Genomic DNA, 18827 nt, shown 5'->3' on the forward strand with positions numbered 1-18827 from the left:
CTCACTTAAAATCAATTTATTTCAGTGTCAATTATCTTATTAGAAATAATGCTCTATTTTCTCACATTTCTGGGAAATTATTTTCCTGGATATGGTATTCACAAATCTTATGGCTTGGAACTTGAATATAGTTTTCATTTCCTAATAACGTAGTCAATTAAAAATAAATATTTCACATAATGTATGACTTACTATGTTTGGCTTGTCTGTAATGAGGAATGTCATTAGATGTCTCCCCTCCTATTAAGGCTCTGACGCCTCCAGGGTCACCAGACAGTGCTGGCACTGGAACTTCCAGGTTTCCAATTCTGAGCCTTTGGATATTTCAGGCAAAGGTAATTCTTTTTTATTCTGAGTTATCAAGCCAATTTTCACCTCTTTACTTGAAAGCTGTCCTTTCTCACTGGGAGAAAAAAAAATAACCATTATTTCCCTACCAGAACTCTTCTTTGATGCAGTAAATAACTATATACATGAAAAAGATACTAGGCTCCTTTTTATTTTGTTCTATAAGGAAATAACAGTCCATAGCCATACCTGTGCACTGTCTTCCCATCTGATTTGAAGTCATACTTAACTCTGTTTATGTCACGTTATGTCATGCTATCAGCATGGGGAATTATAATCTTTACTGGTATACTAAGTAATTAAAACACTTTTAATGCCCACCTCGCTAACTCTTCTAAGTCCATTGCAATAATACCTCATTTTAAACAAGTAAATGATTTTTTCACATTTCAAGGATGCACATAAAACTAAAACATATTTATTTCCTTCTCTAGGACTCATACGCAATGCTATTTTGGTCCCCTTTTAAAGAGTAGAATTGAATAATTCTTCCAGGAGACATCTTCTCCCTTACAGAATGTATGATGAGCTAAAATTTCTCTTAATGAAATATCACTCATCTTTGAAACTCATTATTACTTATTTACTAAAACTTCACCATTTCAGTAGATTTTTTCATTAATTTTGAAGCTATTAATAAAAAGAATGAAGAGATCTAACAGGGTGACTAATCAAATATTTAAAAACTATATAACTTCTAAGAGTCATGGTTCATTAATATCACAACAGTGTCTAGCACATAGTAGAAGCTCATGCAATATATTCCAAATGAATATGTGAATAAATATTGTGACAATTATCATGTAATATGTTACACATATACCACACTTAGCCAACCACACTGTGAACTCAGAGGACAAGAAAAATGCTTGATTGCTAGAAAAGCATCTGGAATATAGCAGATAATATATATTGAAGGAAGAAAAGTAGTGAGCAAGTGTCACTGAAGAGAAAATCATCCGTTAATGTTAGACACAATCTTACAGTGAATGCTACCTTTGATTTTATAATTAACTTGGATATGATGAAGCGCAATGGTTATTTTGTAAAAACCACCCAATTCTTTATCAAAAAGGCTGTGGTTGTTAAGTTACCTTTGAATGTCTTAAAACCTGGTGCTAAGCTTCGCTACCATTATAGAGAAAAGGAAAATTATATAATCTTACATAGAAAAGTCTCTGGATGCTCCAGGGGGATGCAACTGTCTATTTATTTCAGAGTTCAGTAGTGCCATTCAACTGGCCAGCTTCCCTAAGGCCTTCAGTCCTGGAGCTACCCTGGGTCATTAGAGCCCATGCCCAGCAGAAATCAATGCAAAAAAAAAGCCCATTCAGGTGAGCATCTGCTAGGGGTCTGGTAGTAGGTAATTAAAGCATAAGCGTTAATGGAACTGAAGGAATACTATGATAATAGAGTTATCAGTGATGAGGTAAGCAAAGAAGAGCAGTTATTAGGAAGTTTGAGAGGGTGGTAGCCCATGTGTCCAAGAAGCAAAGATGGGAGGTAGGTTACAGAAGCGTAGATATAAAACATCATATGTGGGAGCTACTTGGGTATGTGAGAAAAAAATACAAGTCAAGGGTGATGACATTAGAGAACCAGACACTCGATTCATGTATTTCAACATTCAAGGAATGTTGACAAAACGTCAAACATTAGGAATATAGGATCAATAAACAAATAGTCAAAAGGTTTATGGTCTAGAAGCCAAGCTCTAAAACATGTAAATATTAATCACCATAATATGTCACAGGTGCTACAATAGATCTACATATGAAAGAGAGGATATATATATATATATATATATATATATATATATATATATAGTAGAAAGGAGGGAATGTGAATTATTTTTAGGTTGGGGGAGATTGAAAAGAAAGATTTCCTACTCAAAATCCAGTGGTAAAAAAAACAAAAAAAAAAACACAGTGGTATAAAAAAACATGTAAAAAAAATTAAGATGTGGCAAGTGCTATGATAGAAATATGCCCGGGACGCATACTATGATTAACAAATCAGTCTGTGACATTAAGTTATAAAGCAGGAGGTTTAGATGCAACTATAAAAGACTATAGAAATGTTACAGTCTAAGTTTTTTAAATTAAATTTTTACCTTTTCAAAATTATCAAACAACATATACCATAGACTCCTTCATCATATTCTTGAACATTGCACTATCCCTGAGCCCTAATCTGAAATATGGAAATATGGAAATATGGAAATGGATTGAATAAGTGACTGATACATATGAGGTATAATGCCTTGGCTTTTAGGGTCTTTGGTATCATAAAAAGATGTCTGGCCTTTGTCCCTGGTTCCTGAGAGCCCTGAAAACTTTTGGAAATTCCTGCATAATAAAGATGATAAAAGCATCCTTTTTTTTTTCTGGCAGGCCCCTAGATAGCTTCAGGATGTGGACAAGTGGCCAGAAAGACCAAGCTTTGATTAGAAACTTGAAACTCTCAGCCCCAGTCTCTGGGGAGGAAAGGGCAACTAGAGACTGAGTTAATCACCAATCAATGGCTAATAAATTAATGAATTAATGAATAATGCCTATGCAATGAAACCTTCAGAAAAAGTCCTAAACAAGAGGGTTCAAAGTTTCCGATTTGGTGAATATATCTATGTGCAGGAAGAATGAGGCATCCCGACTCCACAGAGACAGAAGCTCCTGTGTTCCTTCCAGACTTTGCCCTATACACCTCTTCATCTAGCAATTCATTTGTATCCTCTATAATAAACCAGGGAACATAAGTTAGGGGGCTTTGTGAGTTCTGTGACCTGTCTTAGCAAATTATCAAAACTGGCAAATCGTTGTGGGAAGTCCCAATTTACAGCCTGTCAGTCAGACAGACAGGTGGCCCAGGACTTGTGATTGGCCCCTGACATGGAATAGCATTGTGGAACTCAGTTCAGAACTGAGTCCGAACCCCAGGTAGTTAGTCTCAGAACTCAGTAGAATTATAAGACACCCAGCTGGGGGCCAGAGAATCAGAGAATTGGTTGTTGGTGCTGGAAAACACCCCAAGGTTATAAGTACTTAGAATGTTAAAATGACTACAAAATCAAAATGTCAGATACCAGGAAAGACTTTCAGTGGGTATGGACTGAGTTCTGCAGGGTAACTCACAACTTGGCCAATTGAGAAGGTCCAGATAAGTGAAAGAAAGCTGTCATAGGCCAAAAGACAAGGTGGGTAATGATTGGAGGAATGCAAGAGAATGTGGCCTGTCCTGCTCTGGATGGCTGGAACATGGAAAGTCAGGGCAGAAACCCATAAGAGATGAGACTGGAAAGATAATCAGGGCTGGAGTGGTCGGCTAAGTGCTTTGTGTCGTGTTCTCAGTTAAGTATGATTATCATCTCAAACAATCCTGGAGAATTATAAGCAAGGGATGGGAGGATTTAATTTTTGTTTTACAAATATTAATAGAAGACCAAACATTCCTCCCATTTTTTGTCAGGTCTACATTAATTGAACACATCTAATGTAGCTTGCTAGCTACCACTATCATCACAGGTTCCCAAAGATTTTGCCGCAGAAACACTTCAAACAGAAACACTCCGCTGTGATTTGTGACCCCTGAAAGAAAACTTTTGTGACCTCTGGGAAAATTTACATGCCTAACCTTGCCAGTCCAAGACACTTGCTGAAGTCTCTTTCCTATGGCAGAGTTTGTGCCCTCTCCGCACGGAACTTGGTCCACAAGAAAAAGGATGTATATACTTTCTCTCGTTTGGGCTTGGTCCAAGGAAAACAAGTCCATATCAGGCCCTCTCGTGGTTCAAGGATTTTGCTCAGAGCACTTGACTATGCCTACCCTTTGCAGTTGAAGTTGAAAACACATACATACTCATGTAGCCTGACAAACTGCCAGATAGTAGAGATGGGAGGATCGCTAAAGTCCTGAATTCCTAAGGCTTCAAAACTCCCATCAGTTTCTGTAAAACCACCGTGTTGGGTTGCCAAGGGGGAGGTTACGCAGCATAGAGAATAACTACTACCATGTGAGTAGTTCTCCAAGTGGATCTCCAAGTGCTGTGGACCCTTGGAGACCCTGGAACCTTTTCAGGGGATCCAAGAGGTCACAAGTATTTTCACAGTAATGCTACAATGTTGTTTGTCTTTCACTGTGTTAATATTTGTTCTGATGACAGCAGAGGCAATGGTTGGTAAAACTTTTGGAGCCTTAAAAACAAAACAAACAAACAAAAACTACTGGAGCCTTACAGCAAATCAAGGCAGTGGCAGCAAACTATTCCATTAGTCACTGTTGTCTTTGCTGCCATGAACTTGCGATGAAAAAAAAAATCAGGTTCACTTAAGAATGTCCTTGGTTTCCTAGTAAGATATATTAAAATATTACTAAACTAAACCTGTACAACCTGTAAGTACGTGGTTTTTAAAAATTCTCTATGACTAAGAAGCATACCCAGAGTACTTTTGCTACATCCTGAAGTATTATAGGTGTTGCAGGGAAATCCGCTCCAAGCATCCAGAGCTCAGCTGAGCTGGGACAGCAAACTGAGCTGTTCTGTGTGAGAGTGGCCCATTCAAGGGACAAGCCATAAACCAAAGAGTTAAGCCTTTACCTACCCCGATGGTGTGAGTGAGAGGCTAAAACCAGAGAAAACACCAACTCCCTGTTTCATTTTTTCCCCCATGGAAGGGCACACCAGTCCTGGGTCAGGTGGATCATCTCACCATTGATGGAGCTCCTGAACAGAAGGCTTTGGTGGTTTCAAGGACTCTGAGGTCAGGAGGAAGAGCTCAGGGTCAGGCTTGGAGGGCAAAAGTACTGGTACTGAGTCAGAGCGGGGAGAAGTGTCTTTAAGAGTTTTCCCTTGGGCAGCCTGGGTGGCTCAGCGGTTTAGTGCCGCCTTCAGCCCAGGGCATGATTCTGGAGACCTGGGATCGAGTCCCACATCGGGCTCCCTGCATGGAGCCTGCTTCTCCCTCTGCCTGTGTCTCTGCCTGTGTGTGTGTGTGTGTGTGTGTGTGTGTGTGTGTGTGTGATGAATAAATAAATAAAAATCTTTAAAAAAAAAGTTTCTCCTCCACGCCACTCCCTTCAAGCAGAGGCACCTGAGGAAGACCTCTGCCCAAGGCCTCCACGAAGGTGCCCGGGTGAGGAAGGTAAATATGCAAAGAGCATGACAGAGCAGGGGAGTCTGAGACCTTCACTGAACCTCCATTCAGGGGCTGTGAGGCACCGGCCGTGCACCAAGTATGATGTGGGGAGGGCAGCTCTCCCCTGGGAGGCCTGCCAGGTAAAGCTTTTGTATGGGTTGGGCTGTGGGTCAGACTTGAAAAATCGCACATAGGTTTTTAACCAAAAGCCTGACTCCTCATTAAGAAAGGCACACTGCAGAGTGATGGAGTTGCAAGCTGAACTAGCAACATTTTTTTATAGAGCACCATTTTTATTTGAAGGAACGACTAACAAACTGTGGTTATTGAAACTTAGGCTTTTGGCAGACATTTTCTTGAAAATGAACAAAGTGAGCCTGTCACTTCAAGGAAAACAACTGAAAGTTTGTTGCCAAGGATAGAATGCAAGCTGCCAAGCAAAAATTGGAATTTTGGAAAACTTGTATCCACCACCATGAGCTTCATAATAATTGCAGAATTTTTGGAATGAGTTCAGTGGTGATAATGAATGATTGCCAGTGTTGTAGCTTGAATTGTGTCCCTCAAAAAAAAAATGTGAAAGTCCTAATATCCAGTCCTGCAAGAATGTGGTATTATTTGGAAATAGAGTCTTTACAAATAGAACCAAGTTAAAATGAGGTGAGGTCATTAAGGTAAGCTCAAATCCAATCTGACAGATGTCTTTTAAAAAGGGGGAAAGGTATACCCAGAGACAGATCTGCACAGAGGAAGGCGATGTGAAGATACACCACCTGAAGATGCAAGACCGCAGTGATTCATCTACCAGGCAAAGAACAATGAAGATGGTCCTTAAACCATTCAGAGGTAGAAAGAGGCAAGGGATGCCTGGGTGGCTCAGTGGTTGAGCGTCTGCCTTCGGCTTCAGAGCGTGATCCTGGAGTCCAGGGATTGAGTCCCACATCGGGCTCCCTGCATGGAGCCTGCTTCTCCCTCTGCCAATGTCTCTGCCCCCCTCTCTCTGTCTCATGAAGTAATAAATAAAATCTTTAAAAAAAAGAGAGAGGCAAGAAGGGATTCCCACACTTTCAGAAGGTGTATGGCCCTACCTACACCTTAATTTCTGACTTTTAGCCTCCAGACCTATAAGACAATAAATTTCTGTTGTTTTCAATCACCCAGTTTGTGATATTTTGTGGCAGCAGCCCTAAGACAGCAGTATAGTGATTTTTCCATACTGTAAACTAAAACATGTCAGTATTTAGAAGATCTGTGTATTAAGGTGAACTAGTATTTTTCCAAATATCAATAGGTGAAGTTATAAAATCCTACATGGGTAAAATATCCATTCAAAGTTTTAATGGGGGGCAGCCCGGGTGGCTCAGCTGATTTAGTGCCTGCCTTCAGCCCAGGGCCTGATCCTGGAGACCAGGGATGGAGTCCCACGTCAGGCTCTCGGCATGGAAGCCTGCTTCTCCCTCTGTCTGTATCTCTGCCTCTCTTTGTGTGTCTCTCATGAATAAATAAATAACATTTTTTAAAAAGTTTTAATGGGCTTTAATGTGCAGAGCACAAAGTGTTCATTGATATGATTTGACATAATACATTACAATCAAGCTTTAAAAAACTACCACTTCCTAATTTTTGGTATCATATCAAACAAGAATATCCACAATTATCTGAAAAGGTTATTTAAATACTTCTCCCTTTTTGAACTATATGACTATACAAAGCCACATTTTCTTCATATCCCTCAAACAAAACAACGAATCACAAAAATCAATTGCAGAGGCAGATGTAAGAACTGTTTTACATTAAGGCAGACATTAACAATATTTATAAAAGTATAAAATAACATCTCACTATTTTATTTTGAAAAAATACAATTTCTTCAAATAAAAATATGCTAATCATGTCAACTTCTAATGTGTTATTTTTGATGAATTAGTTAATATCTTTAAGCATCCCCAGTTTTAATTGCTAACAAAGCAAACATAGATAGATTGAACATAAACAAAAGAATTTGGGGATCCTCAATAATTTTTAAGAGTGTAAGGGTACTGAGATGAAAAGTTTGAAAATTGCTTTCCTAACAAATGCTCAATTTTATGACTCACTGAAGTTTGGAGCCCTAATCCCTGTCTAATTCCCACCCCTGTGAATGGATAAGTTTGGTTGCATATCTAGGAGTTCCTGTCGTTCCTCTTTCTTAGACTCAGTTGTTTTCTGATTCTTCTACTTGATGAGTGGGGACTGACATGTGCACACATTTACTGCATGTGCCTCTTGGAAGATAAATCTTTAGAGAGGGAGCCAAGCCTAGATGGAAAGAGCATCATGCTTGTCCCCCCCCAAAAAAACCATGCGCAGCACACAGTGGGCTCCCAGGGAGTCTTGGAGCTATTCTTGGCAGTAGAAGGAGTGAAGGATCCTAGGAGTCTTCCCATCACTACCACCACCTGCTATAGATGCTGTACAGATTCATAGGACCCATCCCAAGAGATTCCAAAGGTCTGAATTAAATGGCAGAATCAGTCTTTCCCACAAGCAGCTCAAATGATTCTGGAGCAAGGGGTCCATAGACCACACAGTGCCAATGGGTGGGGTGACCTTCTAACCAGGACCAATATGAGAAAGGTGTTAGTGAGCTCCATGCTAAAGGCTAGGTGATTATCAAGACTACCTGGTCCATTACACACAGAAAGAACACCTGTCTCATGATTTCCTATAGGTCAAGGGAGACGTGTGCTACTGCCAGCAGAACACAGTCATTGATATGGTTAACTCTGAGAGGAGGAAAAGATGGATTTGTCAGCCTGGGAACTTAGCTGGAAGAGTGGGCCTTTGAAACAGACTCACTTGGAAAACAAAACTGATATAAAATGAATGTCAATTACCCAGTTCCAGGGGGCCTGTCCATTTTCACTTCTTTTTGACATAGCATTTGTTAAGTTACACTTACATAAAGTGCCCATGACGGTAATATCTGAGTGCCCTTTAGACTCCTAAGAAATGCACAGTTTATTTAACTGTTGAGTAAAACACAGTCCTTGTTTTTCTTCACAAAGAGACAGAATAACAGCACAATTGCGGGTGGTACCTAGGATGGAAAATCACTAACACTAACTGTATCCCCATATAAATTGTGTGAACGATTCTTAGAAAAGGTTGAGACTATCAATATCACATGTAGTAAACCTAAATATTATTCTTAGCTTATCACAAGTAAGCAAAACAGCATTTTGCTTTACAAATCAGCCTTTTGTGTTATGTTACTGTCCTTAACTTTCAGAGTAGCAGGAAATCCTTTCTGCTTCCAGGATTTACCCTCTACTCCCCTGCCTACACTCCACTCAGACTTACCTTTCTGAGATAAAAATCTATTTCAGATCTCTTTACATTGTGTCATGTTACCACACTTTCTTCCTTTATCCAGCACCTTCTATGTGGTGGCAGGCATGATGAAACCATCAGTCAGATGGTTTTCACATATTACCACTTTTTCTCACCCAGAGAGCTCCCCTTATTCTCTCCATGCCACAGTTAGAAAACAAAACTCCAAGAGCTTAGGCACATTTATCTAAGAAGCTATGATCTGCTTAAGCTAGAAGTCTTGCCCAGTTAGAAAGCTCTGGTTCCTAAGCCTGTATTCCAGTCCGCTCCCCCCCACCCCCACCCCCCAGCCTGAGGATGCTTGGATAAATGGACAGTATTAGGTTTCTAAATCAAAAAGGTTGAAGTCAGTTTCCTTGGCTGGTAACCTCTGAAACCCATAGGTGGCTGTGCCTATTTCCTACAGTAACACAAAGGGATTCTACTGGAAAGCAAACTATAGAGCAGGACAAGTTCATTTGGCTTCAGGAACATCCCATGAAACCACTGAGTAGAGTCAGAACTCTTCAAATGGTGCCAAAGATAGCTTTGTGTCAAGCCACTGAGTCACACATCAGCACAATAAAAATAAGAATGACTCATACTTTTTGGTCTCTGTCACGTACTCTGCCAAATAGCAAAAAATAGAAAGATGTTCCTCAAATGTCACATATACCCTAGGAATAGTTCAGGAATAATTCCCACACTGTATGTGTAAATATTACTTCAGAGTCTGAAGACTGCTGCTCACACCAGGTTGTACCTGAAAATCTTACTGTTTTCAAGACTTTAAGATTCTGAACCCTTTTCAATAATCTAATGTTGGGAACAAACCCAAGCATTAAGCTTGAGGAATTTAAATTATTAGAACAAAATGTATTTTCAATATTATTTCCTAGTGCTGAATTGGATTTTAAAAATAAACGGAAATTTTTGGTATTTGTCTGTTTACTTGATTCTTTTTTTTTTTTGAAGACTGTAGCAAAAACAAACAATAAAACAGAATGCACATATTTTTGAGAGGTAGGCTCCTAGAATTTCTCAAAATCTCTCTGAAGTTGTCTCCTGGTAACATTCTCCAGGTCAGAACACTCAAGAGTAATGAGTCTCTTTATATATACTACCTAATCAATAAGAAATAAAACTTCCAGTGCTAACAAATTTCCATTTCAGCAAAAAGAGATTTATTCTGCTTGGCTTGTATTTCCTCATTAGTAAAGTAAATGCAAAGAAGTCTGATTTATCTGGATTTTTTTCCCTACTGAACAAAAAGTAATTTGGTGAAACTACAGTTTTATTTTTCATTGTATTGTATTTTTTAATTAAAACTGGCCAGTGGAACCTCTCTATCCCCAAATCATGGTGTGTATTAAATTTCAAGGAATCCTTATGCAACTGGAGAGAATTTCATTTTTTTAGCAAACTGCAAGGCATTAAAATCAATAAATAGGCTGATGATGCAATTAATATTCTAGAGGCCTTGAAAAGAAAAAAGGAAGATTTAGTGTTAGCAACCACCACTTCTTTCAGTTAAAGAAATTTCTAAGCCTGTGTTTTACTAAGTAAACTATATAATCATGACCACTGAACAGTAGTTGTGTTTTCATTATAGTTAATGTTAATTAGTCTGTTTATTTTTGGTGCAATTATCATTAATTTAGAGATGTGGATGCTGTTCCCTGTAAAGTATATGTATATGATTCATAACCAAGAATGCATCCACTGAAATGGTGAAGCCCTCCAGGAAGGCTTTTCATTCACAGTATTACTCAGTAGCTAAAACTGGATAAGTTTATCCAGGATCTTGCCAGAGGTCAGATTCTCCAATATCACCCCTATTAACTCCTATATTGCTTTTCCATAAAAACGCAAGTATAGAAGCATTTGAAAAATATTTTACCATTTCTTTCATGTTCTAAAGACAATTTTTTTTAATGATTACATATCAAAATATAATAGGTTTAAGGCAACACGTGAAACATTGCAGAGCCAGTGGGAGGTGCTGAGACTACTTCAACTTGAACCCTGAAATGAAGAAGTTTACAGGCATGTGGAGGTGATAAGAGTTCTGCCCAAATGCCCAGAAGTCATAGTGATTCCTAAATAAAACTGTATATCTTTTGGAGTAGGGGCAGGCCTGGATCTCTATAGATTCCAAGTCAGAAACTCATAGTCACAAGAACTTGGGCAAATCACTCTGCGTCTCGATGTCTCAAATTCCCTATCCATAAAATGGAAATAATAACTAACACGTATCATGGTCTTGACAATTAAATGGGATATGGTACATTACAAAATTGAATGTGGCACTTTATGTGTAACAGGTGTTAGAGGGGAAACCTGTGCTCCCCCCAACTTCATACTAGGTTCACCTTACTGCAAAGTTCAAACATGTTCCATTTCAGAGCATGTGTTCAGGTTAGCTTCTTTATCCTCAGAGAAGTCCATAAACTTGCATGGAGACAAAAGTACATTGCATTTTCACTAACTCATTTCAGTTGGAGAACCAAAATTTAGCATTTCCTTCAATGATGACTGTAGGCAACAAACCATAGTAGTATTTGCAGTGCCTTTGTCACCAATATAAAAGACATATTTTCCTATCACATTTTCCAGTTGCTAAGATCTTAAAATATCATTTATGCTGATCATTATTTTGAAATTAAAGTAGTTATTGGACTCAATGTATAACTTTTTTTAATGCATTCACCAAAGGCACATATATAACTATGGACACATATTTTAAACATTTCTTGGCAAGTATTTTTTAACATTTTGGGGTTCCTTTAAAGCCTATGTACTTTATTTTATGCACTTAAAAGCATTATTCTGAGAAGACATTCCTTAGGCTACACCAGACTTCACAAAAATCCATGGTGGGAAAACACTGAAGAACTCCCCTGCCATAGGGGAGCCAGTATCTGTAAGACATGTGTGCTCGCAGAGACTAAAATAGGGAATCCACAGTGCAAGTAATTGGGAAATAATCCTTAAAGATAGGAACAGATATACCAAGTGCTTAAAAAAAAAATCTCTGGATGGATCTGAAGGATGGGATCAACAGGACAGAGCTTAGGACACTGACAGTGTTCATGAGTGGGTTCAGCACTCCTCCTAGGTAGCAACTCCTCTCTTCTAGAGCTGAGGCCAAAAACATCAGATTCCTTGTAACTGTCACCTTTCCTTCCACACCATACAGGCAACCTATCATCAAGTCCTGGCTGCTCTGTCTTCAAAATACACCTAGATCCCGGTCATCTCACTCACTTCTATCACTGCCACCTGGATCCTGGCCACTACCATCTCTCCCTTGATAATAAATAGATGCCTCGCTGCTCTTGCTATTTCAGGCAAGGCCTGAAACATTCATAAAATTGTAGAAGCACATGACAAAGGCACAGGACTAAAAATACGCCTTGCAAAAGTCTGGAGAAGTTCTCTCATATCACAGCCCTGGGGCTCAAAGGAGAGATGAAAATGAAAGGATCTTGAAGGTGAGGCATAAAAAAATACTCCTCAAAATAAACCCCTCCCCAGGACAGCCAGACTTGCAAAATTTTTTTAATTGAAAAAAAGTCACCATGTCTTAGATGATACTTACATAATGAAAGAAGACGTAAATTTCCACTCTCTGGATACAGTGCATCTCTCACATTGGAAGAGTCCTTCTGATTATTTGTTTGCAGTTCATGAACTCCAGACAGCTGGCTTAGACCGGCTGGGATTCTGGAGAAGCAGAAATTGGGGTGTTCCCTAATAACACACCCTCCCTCCCTCAGATATCACTGTATCTCTACTTTGCCCATATAAAGTAATGGGTTCTGGCAGCATATTTGTCTAAGATTATTTCATGAGGCATTGGCAATGTGTGCTTCATCTTCAATGTCATAAGAGTCATTGTTATGATAAGTGTGTATATGACCTGGAAACTTCCAACAGTGAGGCACGTCAGAGCCCAGAAGAAACTGTACCCATTCCAGGGAACTTCAGCCCCAGACACAGCAACTGACAAGTTCTGACTCTCCAGGTAGGTGACAAGACTGGACACAATTGGGATGGGAACAGAGCAGCGAGTAGGTTTCAGTTTTGATAACAGAGTGGCCTTGGAATCTTTTAAAGTAACAAACTGTTTTGGTGTACTTCTGAGTCTTCTGACAAAAACATTCACCCAACAGCATGCCCAGGGAATCCATAAAGGTGTGATGTACAGAAAGCAGCCTCAGAATGGTGAGAGCAGGACTACCCAGTAGGCCAACACCTTTCCAGACATTGCTGGGTGACCAGAGGCTTAATGATGAAGCCCAAAGAATTAAAAAACCAAAAAGCTAATCAGCATTGGGAATATATTTAAATATACCTCATGTGCTTTTCATGAGAAAAGACTGCCACTAAAATACTTCTCATCTCTTGCCTCATTCCCTAGTATTTCCCACAAAACTGCAATAAATTACCCAATAGTGAGTATGAAAGAGAAACTGAGTATTCAAAACTGACTTCCATCTTCCATCTTTCACTTGCAAGTCAGCAGCCTTCAGGAAGAGAGAACGGAGTCTACCTCTATACCGGAAATTTCACAGGGATAGTATTGCTGGTGACAAGGTGGACAAGCAGTTCTAGGAAGTGCATTTTGGCTTTATGAGTAAGTACCTGGCTTTTTGATTCCCATCTGCTGGATTCTTATTTGGTTCAAACCTCAGGTAGTAAAGAAGTGGCTACTATGGGGATCCCTGGGTGGCGCAGTGGTTTGGCGCCTGCCTTTGGCCCAGGGCGTGATCCTGGAGACCCGGGATCGAATCCCACGTCGGGCTCCCGGTGTATGGAGCCTGCTTCTCCCTCTGCCTGTGTCTCTGCCTCTCTCTCTCTCTCTCTGTGACTATCATAAATAAATAAAAATTAAAAAAAAATAAAATAGAAGTGGCTACTATGTACTAAGCCCTGCCAAAACCTATGCATTAACCATTTGATAAATCATTCCTTCAACTAATCCAAGAAAGAAAGTAGCATGTGTCCTAAGAAAAATTGACATAGGTAAAGAGCTGTGATGGCTGAGAGAGATAGAAGTCCTCCTGGTAGCTTAGCAGACAGAAAATTTCATTGAGGGATTAACACATGAGTTAGCCTTTGAAGAGAGGAATAATTTACACATGAGGAATTGGAAAAAAAAAACAAAAAACATAAGCAGTCAGATCCAAGCACTTGAACAAGTGCTTCAGTGCCTGAAGGCATGAGAATGTGGATCATACTGTAAATATGGAGCAGAAAGCACAGTTAAGTTTGACTAATACACAGCAGTGTCTGAAAAAGTGCTTAGCCTACAGATACTGAATTTGTTCAATAAAAACAAGAAATAGCTGAGGACACATCAAAGGTCTCAAATGTGGTAGTCAAAATTTATCTTTGGGTATCTGTGAAATGTTTAAGGAAATATTTATGAGAGTATATCTATTTGTCATACATAGTAAACTTGAGATAATATAAAGAAAAGTAACCTGGCTCCTGCATAAAGATATCAAAATTCATGAAACTCTGTTGTCTTAATGTAGTATGATCAATTTCATACAGTTAAGTAACATGTAGTCATTGAGATGATGCTTTTGAAAAGTAGTTAGTGACATAAGAAAATAAGGAAGATATGTAGAATATGAAAGGATTGAAAATGTTCAAGACTAAGCTGGTTGGGCCACCCACTCTTAGTTTCAGCTCAGGCTCTGTGCTCCATGTGGAGTCAGCTTCAGATTCTTTCTCCCTTTCCCTCTCACTCACACGCTCTCTCTCTCTCAAATAAAGAAAAATACAATCTTTTAAAAATAAATAAATAAAAGGTTTCAAAATATTCATTAGAGTATCAATTTTGTGAAAGATAGAAAATACGTGTGCATGTGTATATAAGTACAAAAACTAAATATACCAAAATATGAAATACATAATTTCTGAGTGTTAAAGTAGGATAGATCAAAATGCCTGGGTTGCTTAGTGGTTGAGCATCTGCCTTCCATTCAGGGCGTGATCCGAGTCCCGCATAAGGCTCCCCACAGGGCGTCTTATGTCTCTGCCTCTCTCTGTGTGTCTCTCATGAATAAGTAAATAAAATCTTTAAAAAATTAAGATAGGTTTATTTTAGTTTTTGCAAATTTCCTCCAAATTTGTAACTCTGTAACAGTCTTTATAACAACTTTCAAGGTACAGAGTACTGGTAGTTTAGGAACAATTTATTTTATTTTATTGTTTACAGGGTTTTTTTTTTAAGATTTTATTTATTTATTCATGAGAATACACAGAGAGGAGAGAGAGAGAGGCAGAGACAGAGGCAGAGGGAGAAGTAGGCTCCATGTAGGGAGCCTGATGTGGGACTTGATCCCGGATCTCCAGGATCAGGCCCTGGGCTGAAGGCGGCGCTAAACCGCTGAGCCATCCAGGCTGCCCTAGGAACAATTTATATATGATTTTGAAAGCCAAATTGATACCACTCTTACTACTGTGTATTTCTAGCAATTCCTATAGGCATATATCTGTGATAGTAGTATAAAAATAATGGCTTACATGAACTTACATAGTGATTTATAATTTACATGCATTTGCAAAGGCATACAATGGCTCCTGGGCCACTGTGAAGAGTTGATGTCATGCTAATAACCAACAGTTGAAAAACGTGTATTCCAGAGAAAAATACGTGTTTCATACAGAGATCTCATTTTATATAACTGTAAAATTTAGACTTTCCCAGATACCAGGACCAAGTCATTAATATGTTGTATCAGTATAAGTTAAGAATCCTGTTAAAATCAAATTACTTCCAAGTCCTAGGATATATCATTGAGGAATATGGGAAAGAGGAAGAAAGAATTCCTTGGAGATAGAAACACAGATTAAATATGAATTTAGATTACTTCTAACTTTTGATAGCCATACTAACCTTGGGAAAGTTCTCTGATCTTTAGTTTCTTCATTTATAAAATATGGAGACTATTCCTATTTTATAGGATTTGTATGAAGATTGATTTAAGTAATATAAGCCAAGCATTTAGCACAACTTAACTAGGTCCCTTGTTCCGCTAGATAGGTTAATAGCCTAATGTCTATCATAACCACCATTAATAGTTCTCACGACCCCACTATTACCCTCTTATAGGACATGCATTCAGAGTGTATCTTTTTTGGTGAGTCTCACGAATTGCCACAACCTGTTCCACAAGACCATCCTTCCCTGGTCACCATAGATGAAACAGAATGATTACCTCACTCAAGAAAGACTAATCTATACATTTCTATAATGGTTTTTAGGGGGCCCGTGTAAGAAATCTACCGACCAAGGGTGATTAAAAATCAACAATACACAGAATTCTATCTTAAAAGTTTGATGATGAAGTAGGTATTAAAATGCACACTGGAGAAGCAGTGTCCAGATGCTATAAATCAGTAGAAAGCAACAATAGGCAAAGCAATAGAAGAAATAAGATCAACGCTCCCCAAGAATTTTTTGTCATGCAGAACATCACACTCTCCTCATTATAGATCAGATAGATAGTTTTTTCTAATTGCATAGTTTTTTGGTGATATCAACAAAGATCCAGACCAGGCTGGGGATGGGTGGTGGAGCTGACGGGAAGGAGAGAGACAGAGATTTTAACACTTTACCAAATGTTGCAATTTTCATTTTGCCAGGAAGTATTACAATCAGAAATTGAACTCTTCAATACTAAAATTCCTAAAAAAAGAAAAATATATCCCATGATTAGATGTCACATTCACATTGCCAACTTTAAGAATTTTTTCAGCTACAGGGATGTCCATATAATGGCAACATTGTTATGTTCCATATGACTGTTGTTTGCTTTTACCCTTTCACAAACTGAGACAGTTTTTTTAGTGCTGAGTATTAGGTGTCCTTTTCTCCCATCACAGCGAACGTTTAAATAAACTTTTTACTGAAATATACCCTTGGATATTCTTATAGATGATTATTATGCTTTTCTTGGGAAATCAGTTGTAAGAGCAAAAGGAAATTAACAATAAGGCAGGTGAGATTGATCTTTTGGTATGTTATGTCTCCTTTCTGATTAAATATAAAAGCCCTTATTATTCTATGTTTCTTTGTAGTTTGTAATCATATAAACCAATGGTACTCAAATTTTTACATTTTCTTATGCTAGAAAATATTTAAAGGATAAACAGGGGAATCATGGATTACTACTGTAATTTTATAAAAGAAATTGGTTTTAAAAGTATAATTTGGAAATAGTAATTGAATTCAGTCATTAGAGTAATTTCCTAAGTGTCTTTACTTCTTCCATATCATTACAGATTAACAAAAAGTTTAAACTTCTCCTGTTCTGTGACAGGATTTGAGAACACTAATGATAGTCTTTATTTTCATTTGAGATCCAGAAAGTAAGTGTGAGGAAAATTAAGAACTTCTAAGAACTTTACCTAAAATTGGCCTATAATGAATACTTTAAGTATGTTTTGAGAAATTTTAGCAATTTGGTAAGCTGAGATTGGATGCTGATTTAGAAAACCTGTAAATGCCAGACCAAATTTAAGTGTCCTTTATTCAATGGTTAAAAGAAACATTCAAAACCTGTAAACTCAGTCATTAAAACAAGAAGGCAGTGATATAGATACTACCTTTTTTATTTTATTAACCAGTTAGGCTCCTTTGGAATTCCTATAGGCATATTTTAAGCAAATATTAGTGATATACAGTTTTACAAAAAGTATTGTGTCCTATTAGATGTACCAATTAGTCATTCTATCTCTACTTAAGGGGATAAGATTTTATTTATACCCAGATACCCTAATGCTTAAAGATGTCAAACACTGAACTCAAAATTACAAAATTCAAATATTCTGATATTTGCAAATATTCACAATAGTAGTTGTGTTAATTAAACACCTGAATGCTCAATAGATTTTATTTTTTTTCCTATTTTGTCTGAACCATTACCAATAAAACTCAGTGTAATTATGGTCCTTTTTTATTAATAGTGTTCTAACATGTTATTATCTTGTTTAAGAAAACAAATTCAATACCCTTCATTTTTTAAAAATAGCTATTGTGAGTATAAGGTTTTTGGTGATAGATGTATTTTTTACTTTCGGTGCTTCGAATGTCACCTGATTTCCTTCTGACCTTTATTGTTTCTGATAAGGAAACAGCTGTTGATCTTATGAGTTTCCTTAAACACGATGAGTTGTTTTTCTCCTACCACTTTCAAGATTTTCTATGTATTGTTAGCCTTTAACACTTTGACTTCATTTTCCCATAGGAGAGCACCCAGAGAAAAGATCTTCCATGAAGATGGAGACAGAGGCAGAAGAACAGGTTATGGCTTAAATGCCACAGACTCTCACTGTTCTTCACTGTGCTGTAGTAGATTTTCTTGAATGATTGTCCATTTACTGGATGTCCTTAGGATAATTTCCAGAGACTTTAAATGATTGTTGTCTTTAATAATTGTATCTAGTTAAATGGTTGCCTTGTGGGGCAGGGAGGGAGTCTGCCAAGCTCATCACTCTACCATTCTGTATGTCCTGCTTTCCATGATATGGTATAACTTTCCATTTGTGAAGAAAAAAAAACAAATCGTAAGCTGTAACATATCATGTCACTGACTTTGCATTGAATTGTTTTCATGGGATGCCTGGGTGGCCTAGTGGTTAAGCACCTGTCTTCGGCCCAGGGCATGATCCTAGAGTCCCAGGATCGAGTCCCATTTCGGGCTCCCTGCATGGAGCCTGCTTCTCCTTCTGCCTATGTCTCTGCCTCTCTCTGTGCCTCTCACGAATAAATAAATAAAATCTTAAAAAAAAAAAGAATTGTTTTCATGCCATAATGTATTACCTCATTAGGCCTTGCTTTATTTTGTTAATGTTAATACTTTTCATTCTTAGAATTTTTTTCTATGAGGTATATCCAGAATCTATTACTGGCATAACTTCTCGTTTCCTTTTATCAGCATTATAAGCAATATGCCTCCCTAGACAACTGCTAACCCA

General features: G+C 38.1%; 1 protein-coding gene and 1 long non-coding RNA gene across 2 annotated transcripts in view; one reads left to right on the forward strand and one right to left on the reverse strand.

Moving 5' to 3' along the window:
• NOL4 (nucleolar protein 4) overlaps window positions 1-12452 on the reverse strand; it is a 524626-nt gene extending 512174 nt beyond the window's left edge. The window contains exon 1 of the mRNA XM_077900412.1: window positions 12433-12452. The gene's annotated coding sequence lies outside the window, so the exon portion shown is untranslated. The remainder of the gene's footprint in view (window positions 1-12432) is intronic.
• Window positions 12453-12730: 278 nt separating this feature from the next.
• Window positions 12731-18598, forward strand: LOC144315620 (uncharacterized). The gene is made up of 3 exons (XR_013381351.1): window positions 12731-12858; window positions 13353-13470; window positions 18098-18598. It is a non-coding gene; the product is annotated as an uncharacterized LOC144315620 (long non-coding RNA).
• Window positions 18599-18827: the final 229 nt, after the last annotated feature.

This window comes from Canis aureus, chromosome 6 (assembly GCF_053574225.1).
Source record: "Canis aureus isolate CA01 chromosome 6, VMU_Caureus_v.1.0, whole genome shotgun sequence".
NCBI lineage: Eukaryota > Metazoa > Chordata > Mammalia > Carnivora > Canidae > Canis > Canis aureus.